The 14,991-nt window shown below is 37.8% G+C and overlaps 1 protein-coding gene and 1 pseudogene across 1 annotated transcript in view; one reads left to right on the top strand and one right to left on the bottom strand.

The window, feature by feature from the left end:
* LOC102971235 overlaps positions 1-6,783 on the bottom strand; it is a 32,024-nt pseudogene extending 25,241 nt beyond the window's left edge.
* Positions 1-14,991, top strand: part of PARD3B (par-3 family cell polarity regulator beta) — a 1,003,697-nt gene that overhangs the window by 90,144 nt on the left and 898,562 nt on the right. The window lies entirely within an intron of this gene.

The raw sequence follows: 14,991 nt of genomic DNA on the forward strand, positions 1-14,991 counted from the left end.
AAGATTTAGCTTTCAATCTAAGTTAGACCTTATTTGTGCATAGCTTATACTTATAAACAGTGGTCAGTGAGACCTTGTGTCGGTCAGGTGTGTCTTACTTTCATCCAGGTGGCCGTCAAACACTTTGGGGATTGAACTTAGCAATATGTGTAATCGTTGTTCTAATTTTGGTCGGCTCATCTCTTGCTACTTCTTTAGGGAGAACTGGTTATTTCCACTCTCACGTAGGTCCTAGCAGTTCTCTCTCAAAAGGAGGTGAGCTGCAGAAGGTAAAAAAAAAAAAAAAGTACACTTACGGTTTCGAACACACAGTGACACTTTGCAAGGGAAATACTTGGTGATGGCCCGTCTGGAACCCTGTGACATTCCAGCAGGACTCCTTCAGCTCAGGTGGAACCTTGTAGTTGGCAAGACTTGACAACGTGAGCATGCCTCTCAGTATTGTGTGTGCAGTGTCCACTGGCTGGAAAGACCTGACCCAGCATATCTGTCGGTTCAAATCTTGTACACTGCAAAGCCAGCATTGTTCTGTTGTGTCCAAAATGACCTCTGTCTTCTACACTCCCAGAACACTTGTGTGCTCCCTGTGGCTTTCTCTATGGGGCATACTCAGCCCCTTAATCGCATAGACGACTGTATAAAACTCGCTACCTCGATTCATCAGAAGGTTTTTTTTGAGATTAAGAATAACTCACATGTTTTAGTCTTTGTATGTTCTGGTGGTTAGGTTAAATGGGTCATGTGGGATACCTCATTTAATCACAGAGTTTGATTAGAACAAAATATATTTTGTCTTAGTTTTATTTATGTAATTATACTTACCTAAGCCATATTTATGCTACATATTTAATACATTATTACCATTTTACAGACGGCAAAGTAGTTGTAAAGAGGGTAAGCAACTTGTTCAAGATGGCATAGTAGTGGCTGGGCCAGTTTCTGAATACAGACCGTCCAACTCTTTAACCTTAAACACTATATTGGGCTTCATCCGTATGTTCCACAGAGACTGTTGCATTTAGTAGATAATCCACATTTGAATTAGTGCCAGAATTTCTTTAATGTATAATGAGCTAGTGGGTAGAAACTCTATAGCTTAAGATTGAAATGTACATAAATTCTGTCAAAGTAGGCAAATACAGAGATCTGTTGGATAGCTCCCATTACGTGATACGCCTCTCTCATTTGCTTTGGCAGTCCTTCCGCAGAGATGGTAGACTATACATTTCATCTTTACTTCCGAACTACCAGACTTCAAATTACTTTTTCACACTGTGTCCTCGTAGTCTATGGCTGTAATCTTAGATGGTAATTTTTATTTAAACAAAGGAGCTCTTTAGTTTAAAAATTACATTTGTACAGGAAGTTCCAAAGTTGGCACAGAGAGGTGCTATATAGCATTCACCCAGTCTCTTCCATTGGTTTAGTCTTTTTGTTTTTAAATTTTTTTTAAACGTTTTATTTATTTTTGAGACAGAGAGAGACAGAGCATGAACGGGGGAGGGGCAGAGAGAGAGGGAGACACAGAATCTGAAACAGGCTCCAGGCTCTGAGCTGTCAGCACAGAGCCCGACGCGGGGCTCGAACTCACGGACCGCGAGATCGTGACCTGAGTCGAAGTCGGACGCTCAACCGACTGAGCCACCCAGGCGCCCCTGGTTTAGTCTTAAATAGCTATATAATACAATATCAAAACCAGGAAATTGGCATTGGTGTGAAGTGTGTGTTTAAGACTATGTTGTTTTTATCACACGTGGAGTCACGTAGTGACCGCTACAATCAGTACACAGAACTAGTCTCTTCCCACAAAAATCTCCTTCCCGCTACCCCTTTACAGTTCCATCCGTACCCTGTGGGACCTGTACCTTTTTCCTTACAATGAGTAATCTTTGCTCTCACTACGATTTTGTCATTTCAAGAATGTATAAACGGATTCATACATAGGGTATGTGACCCATTGAGATTGGCTTTTTTTCCCCTTACTCTCCACCGTGCCTTTGAGATTTATCCAAGTTGCTGCATGTATCCATAGTGCTTCCTTTTTATTGCTATGTAGTATTCCGTGGCTTGGATGTACCCCAGTTCATTTGGCCATTTACCTATTGGAGGAAGCTTTTGTTGCTTCCAGTTTTTAGTTACTACAAATAAAGCTGTTAGGAACAACTGTGTACAGGTTTTGTGTGAACAAAGGACACAGTCTTCATTGCTTTGGCACAAAAGTTCAGGAGTATTACTGCAAGGCCTTAAGTGTGCGTTCAAGTTTTAAATTGTCAAACTGTTAAAAAAAAATAGGTTGTCAAACTGTTTTCTAGAGTCACTGGACAATTTTGTGCTCCTACCAGCAGCCATGTATAAGAGATTCATTTTCTCTACATCCTCACCAGCATTTGGTGTTACCAATATTGTTTTCCTGTAGCAATTCTAGTAGGTGACATCTCATCGTGGCCTTGACTTACATTTCCCTAATGACTAGGAATGTTGAACCTCTTTTCATGTGCTGATTTGCCCTCAGTGAAATGTTCTCTTCATGTCTTTTGCCCACTCTCTGATTGGATTGTTTTTCACCATTGAGTTTTGAGAGTTCTTTATATGAGTTCTTTGTCTGATGTACAATTTACAAATGTTTTCTCCTGGTCTTTAACTTTGTTTTGTTTTGTTTTTGTTTTTGTTGGTTTTGGTTTTGGTCCTCATTTTAAGCCAGAGGTGAATCCTTTGCCAGGGCCATAATTGTGGATTAAAAAGAAAAAAAAAATGTTGAATAATGTCAGCTCTGCATGCCTTCTATACTCTGTGAGAAATTCATGGTCAGCTGTGTTAGAGGGAAGAGGGTCATCTACTGAAGCACATGCTTTAATTCTCTAGCCCTTCCAGGGAGAGACCAGGAACATGTTCTTTTTGATGTAGGTGGAGAGGGCCATCCACCATTTGTACCAGAGAATATTGCCATTGCTACTTAGTAAAAGAGAAAAAAATCACCATGGATTGCTGCCAGGAAGGGGGATTATTGTCAACTAAGTACACTGAACCTCTCAACAAAGAATCAGCAACGAAGGTAATAAATAAAGGAGATGGCATTGGTACCAGATGATTTCAGACATCTCATGCCTGCCTCGGCTTTGTTCCTTCTAATTAAATCCTTCTAATTAAAGCAATACATTGCTATTAGCTCTAGGTATATTTATAACACATGCCTTGAAATGACATTTACAATGAAGACTGATCTAACCTTTGCTTTTGAATAGCTTATTTTATAGATTTTAGCTTTTATTAAAGTTGAACACTCATTTCATATACTTTTTTCCCCTGCATATACCATAGTATAATGAAAACTCTTTTTTTTTTTTTTACAAGTTCACAAGGATTTATTGATGTGTCATTTATAGCTATGTTTCTATACACTTTGAATGTTGAGACTGTAAATATGCTTAAAATTATAAAATTTACATTGAAATTAGTTCAGTTATATATTTAGAACATGCTAGTTTGAATTATGGAGTAGAAAATTCCAGTTTTCTGCGTGTGAGATACATGACAGCTTTAATATTTCTGCTCTAAAGATTTGAAAATTTCAGGAAAAATTGAAGTTTAAAAAATTTGTCCAGTTTTATAGAACTGCTTAGAGTTTGGTAAGCGATCAATTAGAAATAGTAATCCCAATGGATAATTGGGGTGAGTTTGGACAAATGAGCAGCAGATAATGTTTGCAGTACCCTCCTGTAAATAGAGGCGAAACTGGCACCATACTAAATGTTTGGTAAATCAGGATAGTTAAATATATTTATGCATGAATTCCTGCCAGTTTCCTTGCTCTTATTGTTTCCTCTGAGCCTATTTACTGAGAAACAATGTAACTTTGCTTTCATATTCAAGTGTGCTGTGGCCCCCGTGTACAAGTATTCACGAAGTGGGCGTGATTACGGTTTGGATACAGGTAGAAGATAACTATACTCCTTCGTGTATGCTTTTTTTCATTTTAGAAGAACAAACCCACATGAAAAACAAACCAGCTGAAATATGAAGCTCTGAAACAAAATGTAAAAATCTAGAGTCAGTGTTTTTTGTCTTCTGTGTATTTTTAGAATCTCGAAACCTGCCTTGCTCTCTCAAACTTTTGATAAATCCAGTTGAACTTTTTGATAATAAATAATATTTTATGATGTGTCCATATTTTACTACTTAGCTTCACTCCCATGCATCTTAGGAAAATCAGATCCACCACACCCCTCCACCCCCGGCCAACGTTTTCTGATGAAAATTTTCAAAACTAGAGCAAATTTAAAAGAATTTTATAGGAGCACCCATATATCCAACATCTAGATTCTATTTGTTAAAACATATCATATTTAGATGCGTTTCAAAGTATAGATATTTAATATGTACATTAATTTCAACACTTTTTTTTTAAAGTCTATTTTTGAGAGAGAGAGCAAGCAGGGGAGGGGCAGAGAGAGAGAGAGAGAGAGAGCGAGCGAGACAGAGGATCCGAAGTAGGCTCTGTGCTGACACCAGACAGCCTGATGCAGGGCTCAAACTCACCAACTGTGAAATCATGACCTGAGCTGAAGTTTGACGCTTAACTGACTGAGCCACCCAGGCACCCCTCAACACTTTTATTTTTAAAACCTCTATAGCAGAATTTAGAAATCTTGTGTACCTTAGCTGAGATTTGATAAGTGTGCACCTTTGTGAATAATTGGTATCAAGTTCCAGAACATTATTGTCACTCCTGGAAGTTCTGTCAGTACCTATCTCCCAGAGATTAGTTTGCCGGTTCTGGAAGTTCATGGAAAAGGAATCCTAGAGTATATACTCTTTAGTGTCTGGCTTCATTCATTCAGCATAATATCTTTGAAATCCATCCATAATGCATGTGTATGAGTTGTTCCTTTTTATTGATAAGTATTATTTCCTTGTATGACTATATTAGCTTGTTTATCCACTTATTGTTGGGTACCTTAGATTCAAGACTTTCAATTCCAAGAGATGCATTTTGAAGATTTTAGCTGTAGCATTTCATTTAAAACTCTAGTCTCTTACATGGTTACCTCTTAACTATAATTTTGAAAACTCTTAACATTTGTAAATTTTATAATCTTGATGTTTGGTTGTATGCTTAACATGGCTGGCTGACTTGAGCAAAAGTTTTGCACCTTTAGTATTTAATAATTTCTCCCTCTGATGACCAAAGGACGTTGGTACCTGCTACCCCCTTCCCACCACCTAAAGATCATCTCAGGAAATGACACAGTGAAGCCTGTACAATGTTTATATACTTGGACTTAAATTCCAATCAGTTGTTTTTCTTTATGGAAACAATGTAAAGTTAGTTTTTAGTCTGTGGAACAGGTCGTGTTGGAGTTGTTGGTGGTAATGTTGTTAAACAAGTAGGGTTAGCAAATATTTTTGCAAACGTTTTATATGCCATGAGGATGATATATAAATGCACAAACTAAAGACTAGGGGGAAAAAAAGGCAGATAGCTTTTTTAAAAAAGGTTTTGAAGTTTTTCTGCTGATCATTCTCCTGCAACATCATGAAGTCATTTAATCTGTGTTCTTAAGTTAATCGCACGTTAGAAACTGTATTCAAAACTGATCAGTGACTTTGTCTTTTGAACATCTGACACTCAAGTTTAGGTAAAGTTGGATGTACTTACAATGCATCATAGTTTTAACACATTTTTATATGACTAAAACCTTCCTTCCTGTATGTATTTTTCAGGCTACTGAGATCACTGGCTTACCCAAGAGACTGCCTTTGAACCCTGTTCTTTAAACATTTGTGTGTTTGTAGTGTGGGTAGAAAATAAATGAAGCAAAGTGCCTTAATGTTTTGATTAAGCAAATTTGTGTGGAGAAAGAAGAATTTTTTTAAAGTTTACTTATTTATTTAGGTAATCTCTACACCCAACGTGGGGCTTGAACTCACAACCTCAAGATCAAGAGTTGCATGCTCTTCTGACTGGGCTGGCCAGGAGCCCCATGTTTCTTTAGTAGAATAGAGGTGGGGTGGGGGTGGGGAAGCTGACATCCGATAGAGTATAGCAATTGTAAAATATATATAAGGATGGATGAGTATTTGCCTGACTGACAGTGTTTTACTTGGAAGTGCTTGGGGGATGATAATTGGTAAATATCCGTATACCGTTTCGGCAGGATGTGCATCCCGTTGCCTAAACTTGCTTCAAAAAGACCTCATGAAGTTGGATACTCTCCAAAGCTGTTACAGAAGAACAAAAGAGATGATCAAACTTGTAGCTGCTCAAAGAGAAGCAAGAAGAAAAGAATAGAATAATGACTTTGAAATCCTATAGAGAACTTCAAGTGGAGAGATGATGTCCTTTGAAAATCTGTGCATAAGAGCAACAACAAAATTAGCTTTCCAAGAATTAGAAATTTGCCCCCTGCCTACTGTTTTACATTTTTTTTTTTTTTTACATCGCAAGCTTCTGCAGAATGACTTGCTTTGCTGTTTGTGTAAATCATTTTCCTTTCTGCTCTCTGCTTGTGCTCTTTCTTTTGATTGGAAGCACCCTCCTACATTCAGTCATCTTTCGAAACCTTGTACAGGCATCCCATTGACAATCAAGCCACCCTTACTCCTTCCATTCCTTCAGAATTAATTCCCAGTGCTTTAAGTCTTCTACCTCCTCTGTATCATTTCTGTTCCCTTTACATCCTCTTCTTGTTCATCACTGGTTTCCTGAGAAGTAGTGTTGTAGTTAGTAACTGTCACTGTGCTACAAGCAGCAGCAGAGGCAACAAGAACTGACACCTGGGTCATGTCACTCTAGGGCAGATATGGTTCTTTTTTAAAAAAAATAAAAATATTAATTTATTTTTGAGAGAGAGAGAGAGAGTGAGAGAGCGAGCATGAGCAGGGGACGGACAGAGAGAGAGGGAGACCTAGAATCCGAAGCAGGCTCCAGGCTCTGAGCTGTCAGCACAGAGCCCGATGTGGGGCTCGAACCCACGAACTGTGAGATCACGACCTGAGCCGAAGTTGGACACTAAACTGACTGAGCCACCCAGGCACCCCAGGGACAGGCACGGTTCTAAGCGCTTTACATGAAATATCATTAAAATATGCTACATCTCTGTAGTGTAAGCAGTATTGTGTCTAATGTGTTTCACTGCCTGAGGAGCAGTTATTTTGAATTATATGCTATTTTAAATTAAGCTCATATCTTACTGAAATTTTTCTCTAAAAGGAACATACTGATTTATCCATTATTTCTTAATACAATTATATACCAAACACTAAAGGCTTTTCCCTGGTCATGTTAAGAAATGTTTACTGAATACACTGAATTCTTGATGTGGATATAGCATTATATTTAATAAGATGTCTCCAAAGTTGAGAACAAAGTTATGGATCTAGAGTGTATATGCTCCTAGTTTCTGTGTACTTGAAACAAGGAATTCTGCAACCCTGTTTACCTTTCACTGCCTTGCCATGAGAGCTTAAATTCTGGAGATCAAGATTAGCGTAGATGATATAAATTAGATTTCTATCTAGTGGTCTCTGTCCTTTATGTTAATAGTGTTGTCAATCTGACCCAAACCGGCTTTTTAAAAACTATCTTAAGTAGTATTAGCAGATGTGCTTATGAAGAAATGCCATAGTGGCAAGGGGTAGAGGGGTTTGCGTGTGCATAATTATAGTGTAATGATATTGTAGGGAGTGGGAAAGAATGGTTGAAAAAAATGCATTGAACTTCGTGCTTATGGAACTTTGAAGAATTTTGGAAACCTATGAATGATTTGAATGGCAAATTTTATAGCAAAGAGGTAATGGGAGAATCTTTGTGGAGATTTGTGTTTTCTAACATCTTCTTTGTTCGTCTCGTCCTACATACGGATATCTTGGTTTAGGTAAGAAACTATATTTTTATATAGTCATTTGTTCCTCATTGTATGTTTCCTCAAAGTTTTCATGCATTGCATATGTATATCTTTCAGCATATGGTTATGTTTTTTTATTTTCTTGTGGGAAGAATATATTAATTTGTGTTATGTGATAGGACATTTTCTATTAATGTTCATACTTACATTGATATTTTAATGTTTTTGTTTAGGAAAATGTGTCAAGTTTTTCATTTTGGAGATAAAATTGATGACCTTGTTAAAAATAAAATCCCTCAGTGCAAGAGAGTTTGTTTATTTTTACTAAGTTTAGAATAAAGGGTGAATAGTTATAGGAACCAGAGGAACTTTAAACAAAGTGTATTTTTAAATGATGGTAAATTTCAAACATCAAAACAGTAGATTAGAGGACAACATATCCCCTGCTCATCATTCTACAATGATCATAGTCCCTTTCAGATTTTGCTGTTTGAGTATGAAAACTATGCCCCGGTATCCTTTGAGTATTCTTTTTTTTTTAATTATTATTATTTCACTGCCAGCACAGAGCCCAATGTGGGGCTTGAATCTATGAAACTGTGAGATCATGACCTGTGTCAGAATCAAGAGTTGGACGCTTAACCAACTGAGCCACCCCGGCACCCCTCCTTTGAGTATTTTGAAGCAAATCTCAGATGTCCTATTTCATTCACAAATATTTCTGTATGTATCTCAGAAAAAGGATTCTTTAAAAAAATGATTCCATGTCCTCATCAGACCTAAAAATAATTCACAGTTTAATATTCTCGATGGATAAGTCAAGATTTAAATTTCATTCGTTCTCATACATATATTTTTACAGTTTTTCTTGAATCAGGATTCAGAACAGGTGCACGCATTGCATTTGATTCATGTCTCCTAAGTTTCTTTGATGTATGGTCTTCTCTCCCTCCCCTTTTTAGTTCTTGCCTTTTAATTTGTTGAGAAAATAGGATCATTTGTCCTCTTTTGTTCTCCAGTCTGTGTTTTGCAGAGTGCATTCCATGGTGGTGGTCAACATGTTTTTCTGTTCTCTATTTCTTTAAATTGATTTTTAGATCTAAAAGGTCAAAATTTTTTTCTTTTAGGTGGGGTAGGAACATTTCATAGCTGTTTTGTATACTCCGGGAATCACATAATGTAGTTACTTTTCACTGTTTGTGGCTATAAATGATCATTGGCTGGAGCCATTGTTTCATTGAGTTGGCAAAATAGCAATATTCCATTCTTTATTTATTAGTTGGAACGGTACTAAAGAGAGATTTTCATCAACTATTTGCTTACCCTGAAGGACAGGATTGTAGAGAAAAGGTGAATTTAATGCTTGGTTCTTTCCATCTTTTTACTAGTTCAGAAAAATGGGTTAGTTCCCTAGAATCCTCAGAAATGACTAGGTATTTTATATATATTTTATATATACATATATATATATATACACACACACACACACACACACATTCTTATGAACGTACAGATATAAACCTATTTGGATTTAATAGTTACTATTCTCTTTGCTGACGTTTCCTCATCTTTTAGCCAATGGGAACATCTTCAGGTTGATGGTGATGGTCTTTTAAGGCTTCTTTGCTTTCTGCTATGACAAAAATTTCTAGATTCATCTTGTACCTTTCCTACCCCAGTCCAGGATCAGATGTTGTCCATGGAGCTGTGATTTCTTTCAGTGGGAAATAGTACCTTGAGAACCATGATTTGGGTGCTAGAAGTGGTGGTTTTTACTAGATTGGTCATCATGTCTAGGATTTTTCAGTCGATAGGGCTAAAAACACATCTGTGTGTGTGTGTGTGTGTGTGTGTGTGTGTGTGTGTGTGTGTGTGTGTGTGTACCTCGTGAGTTTATGAATTTCCAATATAGGGTTATATTGTTTTACTTGATTTTATATTTGCATCTCTTCTCTAACGTATCTTCCTAAAAATTAAAATGATTTGTTTGAAAATGCTATCTGTTCTTCCTTAAGAGGTAGAGCACTAATTCACAAGTTTTGAGGCTACATGTTGAAAAGGAACTTCAAGTTCACTCTCAATGAGGGGTGGACATCTGAGAAGTGTTCCATGTGTTACAGCACTGTAGGGAGTTTTTAAAGACCAGTAACTAGAGAGAATAATAGAATGGGTACTGGATTGAGATCTGGCTCTGCTAATTTACCCATTGCTTGTTTCCTTGTCTTATAAAAAGGGGTAATAATAATCTACATTCCAAGCCTTTTATGGAAGATAATAAATGTAGAAATGCTTTGTAAATTATTAATGTATCATAATAGAAATCATTTTCCCATCTGATGAAAAAATAATGAGATACTCTTTGAACTGCTGGACTTTTGATTAACTTTTTTTGTTAAGATTTGTTTATTCTTGCAGGGCATATTTTTCTTTTTTAGGTTGCTAGGATAGTCTTCCTAATTATCTTCTTTAATGGATCTTCTTCTTTATAGTCAAATGCATATGTTTGTAGGCTTTTCTTGAGGTGAAGAGTTGATGGCTTAAATATTTGTTTGGCTTAAATATTAAATATTTTTGTTTTAATTAATTTATAAGAAAGTGAATATAGAAAGGATCAAAGCCAATGGGACTTTTTCATCAAAGCCTGTTGCTTATTTTTTTTTTTTATTTTTTTTTATTTTTTTCAACGTTTTTTATTTATTTTTGGGACAGAGAGAGACAGAGCATGAACGGGGGAGGGGCAGAGAGAGAGGGAGACACAGAATCGGAAACAGGCTCCAGGCTCCGAGCCATCAGCCCAGAGCCCGACGCGGGGCTCGAACTCACAGACCGCGAGATCGTGACCTGGCTGAAGTCGGACGCTTAACCGACTGCGCCACCCAGGCGCCCCGCCTGTTGCTTATTTTTGATAATTTCTCATTTATCTAGTGTCATGGAGTACTATAGACCCCACAGGTGTACTTCTGTGTGTGTATATGTAACCTTACCTTGAGTAGGACCTAACTTTACAGTGCTGAATTCATAACAAGGAAACAAATGGCAAGTACAGGTCAAGTTAGTCATCTGGATATGAGTGTTACATGCTTGGTGTTGCTAGGCTCCTTTATCATCTTTATTTGGCTCACAGAGCAGGCTTAGCTAAAACTCCAAAGGCAAATTCCAATCCCACCCCTTTCAATTATTCTTGTTATATTCCCAAACAGGGTTTTGCTTTATTTTAATCTTGGCGCCATGTTGACCCACTTGAGATCTGATAGAAAAGTGGCCAGCGTGACTTCTCTTAACTGTAGTGGTGCTTGCTTGGCCCTGCCTTTAAGATCCTTGTTTTTATTCTCCTCCTGCCATCTCGCGCTCTTCAGGCCATGAAGTAAACCTTAACTCTAGTTGTATAGGCTTACATTATTCTAGTCTAGATTATTTGCGCTTAACTTTCTAAGTTTTCTTCCCATGCATCAATGATAATTTTTTGAAACCCACATTTTGTTGTTTTACAGCTATATTCTATCCCTTTCAGCATATTTAGCCAGTCCTTGGAATTGCCAGTGGCCTTGTGTCTGCAATCTGGGTTTCTAAAAACCCCTTTACAATTCTCCATGTAGAGATTCACAGTGACCATTTGCCTTTTAGTAACAATTATGTCTCTATAACTATTTAAACGCTGTTGTTATCTGTAACTATTTCTAGTATAAAGTAAAAGAATTATATTACAAAGCCTTGGAAAATAAAGGACATAAACCCATTACTCTTTCAAACTCCCTATTGGTAATGTTTTTTCTACCTTGTCCCATTACCATTAAGTTTTGTACATTGTTGTACTGGAGTAGATTTTCTGTCTTTCAGACTCAGGCTCCAATAAACTCATGATAAACAGAAAAAAAAATTTATGTACCCTTCTACAGGATTTATAGAAAGGCAAATTTTAATGTTTATTGTCTATTTTCATGGTGAGTAATTTTTTTTAAGATAACTACATTCTTTAAAGTTTTACAAAGTTTCCAAGTACTGCACTTCTGTCCCATTAACAGTTCATTCTATTTCCTTCCAGATTTAATGGAACCATCAGTTTAAAGAATGCATAACATCTGAGATGTATGTATAACATGTTGAATTGTTTCCCTATTAGTCATATGCTAATATCTAACATTTTTACTATGGCCAACGGGGTGAATATTTTTGCACACACAGGCTTTCCATGTTTTGGATTATTTGTTTAGAATTCCAGAAATAAAGTAACTAGGTTCAAGTACTATTTTTATTACCCTTGATTTAAATTCCTCAGCAGCCTTCCATGAGGGTTGTAACAGTTGATGATTCCTTTAGCAAATTGATTAGAGTTTTTTCTTTTGTATAGTTTCTCCCTTACCACTCCCCCCCGCCGTGCACAATTTTCCTTTACCACAATGCCCCCCGCCCCGCCCCACCTCATTTCTTTGAGGTTTAATATTTCCTTTAGGTTCAGAACAGTTCAAGTCACTGCTTGAGAAGGCCCGTGGGCTTTTGGAAAAGAGAATGAACAATTTACTGCAGTGGGGCAAAAGAGTCGAAGACTGACAGGAAGAGGTGGGGGGGCGTGGCAGAATAAAACTGAAATAGATATTCCAGCTTTTTGGCATTCTTCCTGATAAGCTGTCTCTAAGCTGTAAAGGTGTCAATGTCCTATGCTAAGGAATAACCTGTGACTAGGTTTTTAAAATAAAAAAGTGAGATCCTTAGCAATCAAGCTGTGCATCTTCTGATGGAAAAATTTAGAAAGCATCAAGCAATGGTCTCTAAGTTTATAAAGAACAGACTATGACTTGTATATTGAGGATGTTGTAACTGGGTTTCTTAGTTAGGAGCCTGCTGTGTCAGTTATACAAAAAAAGTGGAAATTTGCCATTCCCCAGCAAATTGGTAAAGAAGCTGCATTGCTAAGCAACCCTGCTAAACTTATTAAATAATTTCATGGATAGCATCCACTGCTTTATGTAATAGTCATTAGGCACATCAATATTTGTCTGAGTGAAGGGGGTTATGTGTAGATAAAGAACCAGAGTCAGGACCTAGCTCTGCGGTGTGGTGAACTGATATTCATACATGGAGTATCACCGCTCACTATATTTAAGCTGGCTTTAGCTAAGTGTAATTTTGTTATCTAGAGCAAACTGGACTTCACAGGTGGTATTTCTGTCAGTGGTTCAAGACTAGAGTAAGGACATTTTACAGAGTACTAATGAAAGTCGACATGTTGAATGTAACATTAAACCATTTCATTATTCTATTGTCTCTGCCATCAGATGCTATGCTAAGATTTTTTTGGCTTCCAAATGACTATGCATTAATTATTCCCCAGGCTTAGTATGCATTCCTTGTCAATGCTTTGTTCTACAGTACTCAATCTGTAACTTGGTGGGGATGAGAATATATCATTCATAGCAGGCTGTTTTGCAGAATTTCAGACTCATTGAGGCTGACGGTATCATCTTTTAATTGTAGGACCCAGTCGACTCCTCTTAATTAGGCCTTTAGGTTTCCCCATTGTTAGTTACCCAGCCCTGACTTGGGTACCCATCAGCCATATGTCCTTGGCAAATGTCTTTTTAACTCTTCTGTGGTTGGCTTTCCTATCAGTAAGTTATAAATCCCAGTTTGCTGTCCCTGACAAATTGGTGCCAGTAGTATTCTGGGAAGTCTAGCTAGTTAGTGTGGGCAGGGATCAGTCAGGCACCAAGTCTTAGGGTTGAGACTGGGGAAGCTGAACAGTAAAAATCTTTTCTCTGTGGGGTAGAGGTTGGAGTGCAACATTGCAAATATAGTCTTAACATTCAAGTCTGATTCAGATAGGCATTTATAGTAGAAGGTGGGGTAGAACCTAAAAATCAGATATTCTAGGTGTTTTTGTTAGTTGAAAGACCACAATATCCAAAAAGGAATTTTTAGGAAACTGTAATTTTAATGAGGATGAAAACAACTATTTTTATTAATAATTTTTGTTCAGTACTTAATCTGTACCGGGTACTGTGGTAGGTACTTGTACACATATAATCAAATTAATTCTGTTAATGGCACTTTTTCAAGATTGGTGCTGTTGTCTTTATCAGATGGGGAAACCAACACCAGAAAGGTTCCATGCTGTTTGCCCAAGTGGGGAGCAGGAGACAGGGATTCAAGCTTTCAGAATCCAGGGAGGATTGTTTAACAGCTCCCACAGTCTGACCTGTGTTTCTTGTGTTTGTCCTTCCAAATGCCCTCCTTGCCTGCCCTTCTCACCACTCTTGTCCTGGAAAGGATAGTCACCCTCCTGGACTGACCGTAACAGGTTCCCTTGCCTGCTGGCTTCCAGAACAGTTCAGCCAGTGTGAAGTATAGTGAAGGGAGAATGTATGGCAAAAGAGAGTGGACAGAGTAGGTGGTGTCCTGTTCCCTCGCTGACAGGTTGGCTATGTATGTCCTTACCGAGGGCCACCCCTCCTGTCAGGGAACCCTTTCCAGGATTCTGTTCTCTCTCCTTGTCCCTTGAGGAAGCGGTCAGTTCTTGGTGTTACTAGACCTGGCATATTGCCCTGCCCCTTGTTGGTTTCCAGGGACCCTTTGCATATATTTTATTAAATTCTCGTGACTTGCACTATTGTCCTGTGCCACCTCTTCCTGACAGAACCCTGACTGATACACTGGTTCTCCAATTTTGAGCAAATGAACCATATTAAGATGAGTGTCTGAATTTTAGGCAGTCAGCAAATATGAAGTACCTATAGAGGATGAGGCACTGTGCTCGGTGCAGTAGCCTGAAGAAGCAGGAGCCATGGACTTTGCACCCTGTGGGAAAAAGGTTATCTAGGAAAACCGGGCATTCAAAACTATGATAAAAGGCAGCATGGGCTGAGTGCAACTTGACTTCAGAGCTGGAAAGCTCTATGACTGGCAGCAGAAGGGATGAACAGGTGCTTAGCTGGAGTTGATGCCATTTCTTCAAAATGGAAGAAGCAATTTTCAAGCAATTTTCAGAGCTAAGGGCTTCTGTGAGGGACTAGGAAGGGGGCAGGTGAGATGCACGCTTATGTTGCAAAGCACTTTTTTTTTTTTTAAGTAAAGTTTTTATTTTAATTCAGGTATTGTTAACATACAATGTTACATTAGTTGCAGGTGTACAATATAGTGATTCAGCAATTCT

The sequence above is a fragment of the Panthera tigris genome, chromosome C1 (assembly GCF_018350195.1).
Source record: "Panthera tigris isolate Pti1 chromosome C1, P.tigris_Pti1_mat1.1, whole genome shotgun sequence".
Lineage (NCBI taxonomy): Eukaryota > Metazoa > Chordata > Mammalia > Carnivora > Felidae > Panthera > Panthera tigris.